Consider the following 6,408-nt stretch of genomic DNA (forward strand, 5'->3'; position numbering starts at 1 on the left):
AAGTGCACTTGTTCTCCGCGTGTGGCAGTCAGGGTTTAAAAGCGGGCTTCAAGCCTATGGCCGCAATCAACTTTGTCTCGACAGCCCTGAGGTTTTCCAGGAAGCATCGTCCTTTCTGATCACTCGCACCTACTTCTGGCCGGATTATTTATTCAACCCACCGTTGAGAGCCATGAATTATGCTGGGCACAGAGGATCAATACCTCCCCGAATGGGAGAAACGGAAAGGCCCCTGGGGAGTGAACAGGAAAATCAAATGCCTGCGAGACACTTCTAACTATAGATCCAATGTGCATCTCAGATTCAGTAAATCCCATATTAAACTCAGTATCTCCTCCCACGCACGCCACTGCCATCAGCTCCACCTGTAATGCTTATTTACATATAAGAGCCCCACTACCTGGTGTTGGGTCAGGACAGGCTGTCAGGGCCTCACCTTTTCTCCCTGCACGTACCAGGAAACAAAGCTGACAGACAACTCTCGGAACTGGTTCCCAAGAATAACCGTCTTTCCTCCCCACCTGCAATTACTGGACAATTAGACTAAGGAAAAATATGACTGCAGCCCCTACCCTTTCCCAAAGGGCCCCTCCTCAGACCCTTCTATAAAAACCTACCACTCTCCTCACTGGGAACAACTTCCCTGGCTACTTGCTAGACCAGGAACCTGGTTCAGGCTATTATAACCTCAACTTTTTCTGTTTGTCCTTGTGCCTCAGTTTACCTCATTTGGTGTCTTGACGGGGTCCCTTGGGCAAGTGTGGCGCCCCTCTCCTCCATCTCTCGGACCAGGACCTTTCAGTTGCCATCTGCAGTGCCTATGACTGAGTACCTGACTAAATTTTATCTCTGCTATTTCAGCCACTGCCCCTTGCTGCTGGGTTCTTCCACCAGAGGCTCTGTCCATTAAGTTCTGCTGAACTGTGGGCCCTTGTCAGAGCCACTCCATCAGCCAGGGAGCGGGGAGTCTGCTGAGCCCCGCTCCCTTCATCCAAAGGTCAGAGACATTCAGAGACGCCTGAGAGTGTCTGCCACTTTTCCAGGGGAGCTGGGAAGCCAGGCTTCCTCCTCCCCCAGTTCCAGAGGCCCAGTTGGATACTCAGGACACTGATTGTCTAGCTCAGTCTCTTCCAAGAACCCTGCAGCTTGGGAAAACAAAAATTCTAAGCCAGACTCTTCCACACCTTTAGGGTGTCTCCAAACTAACCTCTCAACCCTTGGCTTAACTCCAGACGTCTGGCCCAAATGCCTTGTTTTGTACTGCAATTCGTTTTAGCCCTAATATAAACTAGATAATGGCAAATGGCCTAAGGTCCCCTATGTCCAAGCTTCCTTCTATGCTCCCGTCTCTCTCTCTCTCTGTGTGTACTACTTGTTATAGCACTTGTCTGTCTGTCTGTCTGTCTCTCTCTCTCTCTGTACTACCTGTGACCCCACTCAAATCCTCTTAGCCAAACACTCTCTTAATCAGGCCCCTGACAGTACTCCCCCTCATCTTTCTCCAACCCCGCTGACTCCTTGTCTATGCCCCCAGTAAGGCCTCCTCCACATTCTGGGTGCCCCTCACCATCACCTCCCTCCACCACCTCTTCAACTTCCCACCACCCTCTGTCAACCCCCCACTTCAGGCTCTAAGTTCTTTCCCTTGTCTTCCCCTGTCAGTCATCATACACATTTGCACCAACCCCTCCTCTTCCCCTACGGGAAGTTGCAGACACATCCATGATCCCTTCTCTCTCACTGACTTGTCCCAAATTGAAAATCCTTTTCCAATAATCCCACCACCTACATCAAAGATCTATCTCAAGTCAATAATTTATCATGGCATATTTTTGTAATCCATTCATCCACACTCACCTCAAATGGGAAGACAGCGTGTTTTTGCTGCTGCCCAGCAGCATGCAGACCAGGTTCATTTAACTGACCTTCCTCTGCCTGTGGGTACTGAGGCAGTCCCAAGGCGAGAACCAGGCTCGAGTTACCAGACTACCCAGGCAGGCCAGGATGGCCAGGCTCACCAAGATAAAATGCTCCAGTGTGTCTTGGCCGGTCTCCAGGCAATTTCTCACAAAGCAGTTAATTTTAATAAGCTCAGAAAGATTACTCAAAGGCTGGATAAAAATCCGGCAACATTTTTAAATCACCTGACTAAAGCCCTTACCCAATACACGCGCCTAGACCCAACCTCACCAGCAAGGACCACTGTCCTCGCCACACATTTCATTTCTCAATCAGCTCCAGACATTAAAAAGTTAAAAAAGGATAAAGACAGCCCTCAGACTCCTGTCCAGGACATGACAAATATGGCCTTTAAAGTCTTTAATACCAGAGAGGAGCAGGCAGAAGCAGACAGGAGGTCCCAAAATTGCCAGAAGGCAACTTACAGGCCCAAGCCTTGATTGTAGCCCTGAGGCCCTCGACAACCAAGAAGACATCGGCATCCCTCCCAGGCCCTAGAAACAGCAGTTTCATCAGACCACCTCCAGCAGCCTGCTTCAAGTGTAGCCAGCAAGGTCACTGGGCCAATCACTGCTCACAACCTCGTCCGTCTAACATGCCTTGTCCAGTGTGCAGTCAACAGAGCCACTGGAGAATTGACTGTCCTTCGGCGCCCAGCCATGAAAAGCCCGTCCCTCCAAGCCCTGACCGTTGAAGCTACTGGGCCTAGGTGCCAAGGATTGACGGAGCCTAGACTCAATGAGCCTGATCACCCTCGCTACACCTGGGGTAACAAGGTAGTGGGTAAGGTTTTGTCCTTTCTGGTCAACATGGGCTGCCTTCTTTGTTTTGCATTCCTTCTCTGGTCCTTTACACCCTTCCCCGGTCTCTGTCATGGAAATTGACGGTCATCCTTCACACCCATTGAGCACTGTGCCCCTTACATGTCGGGTGGCTAGCAGGCCAGTTATGCAAAAAATTAAGTTGGAGACTTCTCACAAAAAGCTTAAATACTTCCTCACCACGGTTGATACCCTTTTACAGGTGGATAAAAGCCTTTCCTACCACACATGAGACTGCAGAAGTAGTAACAGATACCCTGCTGACCCACATCATTACCAGATTTGTTCTCCCCACCTCCACACAATCTGATAATGGGCCTGCTTTCATTTTCCAAATTACTCATCAGGTATGTTCAGCCTTAGACATAGATTGGAAGCTACGCATTCCATACAGACCTTAGTCACCAGAAAAAAAAGAAAGGACTAATGGATTCTTCAAAGATCACCTCACAAAGTTTTCCGTAAAACTGCCAGTCCTGGGACAGTTACCTATAAGAGTATAAGAGTTACACTCTTACCTATAGCTCTTGCTTGGATTAAAGCCTCCCCTCATAGCCCTTCCTTCCTTAATCCTTTTAAACTGGTGTATGGAAGACCATTCCTACTTCACCACCACTTACCAGTCCAAGAACTGCCCTTGGCATCCTACCTCCCTTATCTCTCTCTTTTAAGACAGCTGCATTGAAAACACACAGACAGGTACCTGCCCCGCCTCGAAGACTCTGACTGAACCTCTCAGGTAGCCTTGCAGCAACCTGGAAACTTGGTGCTTCTAAAACCCTTCATCCAAAACCTCTACAACCACAGTGGTCAGGTCCACACATTGTAATCATCACTATTCCCATGGCAGTTAAGGTACTCAGGGATCCTAACTGGCACCACCTCAGCCAAGTTAAACAAGTGCCTTCCAGCCATGATCCCCTGTCCTCTACCCAAGTCATGGGGTCCATTTGCCTTCCTTTGACTAGGGTGCCTTCTGCAAGCCTCCCTAAACCAAGGGAAAGCTACAAAGCCCAAAGTAAGCCCCTTCATGTAGGAATTTGTTGTCCGCAAAACCTATCAGGCTGGCAATGCTAAGCATACCCATGTTGCTGGAAAAGGATATTACGCCCTGGCAGGGTGCCAGTCACCAGTTTCAATCTACTTTCCCCCTGGCACCCTAAAATCAATAGCTACCGGAGCCTCCCTGCCGGCCCTGTGTTTCCGTTTTGACCAAATGAAAAAGTATTGTCAATGGTGGCCAGACATCTATGGTGAGTGCCCATATTCCTCTTGCAAAATACATGTAGCGCTGGATTGGGGTGCAGAGCTCAACATAGATAGAGCAGGCGTTTTTGTAGGGGATGGAAGTGGAACCTGTCGTCTTAATATCACAGACCCCTGGGACAACAGATGGCTGTCAGGGGTAGAGGGAAAACAATATCCTTGGCGGCACAGCACCAAGCCCTCCGGTACCCTTAGGATTCATTGGCGATATGTAAGAGTTCTTCCTGGGAGTTTTGATAAATTAGACCAAGTGGCACAGGAGATTCAGGATAGTGAACAATCCTTAGTCAACCAGCTACCGGTGATAGAGGGCTCAGCACAGACAAAACATCCTGACAACCCATTCACCTGTGTAAAAGGGATTCAGGAGGCCGCAGCCCTCCTCCATGTTTCAGGAATAAACAATATGACCACCTGCTTTCTCTGTGCCTCCTTACCGCGCCCTCTGTTAGCTGCTGTGCCCCTATTAACTTTTTCTCCCTCAGATAAGTCTGAGGAGTGCCCTGCACCTTTGAATGGCATTCCCCTGTATCACCCTTCAAAAGCCAACCAAAATAAAATCTATCCCATTTGCTACCAAAAACGTCCAGCCTCAAACTACCAGTACAACAGCACCCACAGTGTATCTGGGGTTCTCAAAGCTCCCCCAGGCATGTTCTTTTGGTGCAATGGCACCCTTACCAAATGTATCGATGACTCCATAACAGGTCCTTGCCTCCCAATCACTGTAGTTCCCCAATTTACTGTGTACAGGACTGCTGAATTCGAATGGCTATGGGGTCCCAAAACCAACCCATGCAACAAAAGGGCAGTTTTCCTACTGGTATTAGTTGGCCTGAGCTTCGCCTCCTCGCTCACGGCAGCTGGACTCTCTAGTGGGGCCCTAGGCCAAAGAGTGTTCCAGGCACAAAATTTTGAAAAGAGACTCCAACTGGTCATGGATTCCACCTCAGAATCCCTAAACTCCTTACAGTGACAGCTTACTTCCCTAGCACAGGCAACCCTCCAAAACTTTAGGACTTTCGATCTCCTAACCGCAGAAAAATGAGGCACCTGTATGTTTTTAAAAGAAAAATGTTGTTACTACATTAATGAATCTGGAGTAGTGGAACAGAATGGAAGAGTTCTTAATAAGATGGCAGACAAAATCAGGAAACTTCAACAAGACAGCACCTCATGAACATCTTGGTTTCAAACCCTTTTGTCTCTTGGCTTCTCCCTTGGTTGGGCCACTAGTATTCATATGTTTTCTGTTGTTAATAGCCCCCTGTTTTTTCAAGTTTCTCCAAAACACAGTAAGGGACATAATCAATTTAACTGTTAACCAGCTTCTTTAAACCCTTACAGCCCCTGCCTAGCAAACCTGACCTGTAGCTCCTTGTTGCCCACTGCCATCAGTAGGAAGTAGACAGAGCGTCTTATGTCACCCCTTATCACCAAAGCCCTGGACATTGGGTCAAGGACAGTCTGTCAGGGCCTCACCCCTTCTCCCTGCATGTACCAGGAAACAAAGCTGATGGACAATTCTCAGAACTGGCTCCAAGAATAACCATCTTTCCTCCCCACCTGCGATGGCTGGACAATTAGATTAAGGAAAAACATGACAGCAATGGAAAATCCCCAGCAGCTGTAGCCCCAACCCCTTTCCAAAGGGACCCTCCTCGGCTCTTCCTTTAAAAACCCACCAGTCTTCTCACTGTGTGCAAGTTTCCTGGGCTACTTGCTAGACCATGGAACCTCATCTGGGAGCTTCTTTTCTAATAAAGAGCTGTTTAAAAAAAAAGAGCTGTTACAGCCTCTTAACTTTTTCTCTCTTTGTTTGTCCTTGTGCCTCAGTTTCCCTCTCACCTGGGTGCCGCCCTTGAAATCTAATCATTCACCAGAAACTAATGTGTACCACACTGAAACTGTGTTCTGTAGAGTTCTCAGTGGCTGTTTTTTTTAGAATAGATAGCCAGGCTTTTCTTCCAAGGTACTTCTTAGTGAATTTGAACCTCCAATCTATCAGCAGCAGATTATATTATCCATTAGTACCAAGCCAAACTAGTTGTTATATATTTTTTTCGCTGCCAGGTGTTTACAGTCAAAAAGAAACAAAAGAAAAAGACCTGTTTCACTTAAGAACACACTTGATGAAATAACAAACATTACTACTTTTATAAATTCCAACTTATGAGTGCTTATTTAATACTTTGGGTTATGAATGAATAAAGTACAAAAGTAAGTTGATCAAGGGTAATGTAACAAAGAGGAATTGCTGAAACCCAGGTGGGGACTGAGCATGATAGTGGGACAGGAGGAAAGTCAAGGAAAATAGAGGAAAGAGCTGGGAGGAAAAGGCATTTATAGAGGTCTAGATAAA

This window comes from Echinops telfairi, unplaced genomic scaffold, assembly GCF_000313985.2.
Source record: "Echinops telfairi isolate 266 unplaced genomic scaffold, ASM31398v2 ScPeMD7_23;HRSCAF=83, whole genome shotgun sequence".
Classification (NCBI taxonomy): domain Eukaryota; kingdom Metazoa; phylum Chordata; class Mammalia; order Afrosoricida; family Tenrecidae; genus Echinops; species Echinops telfairi.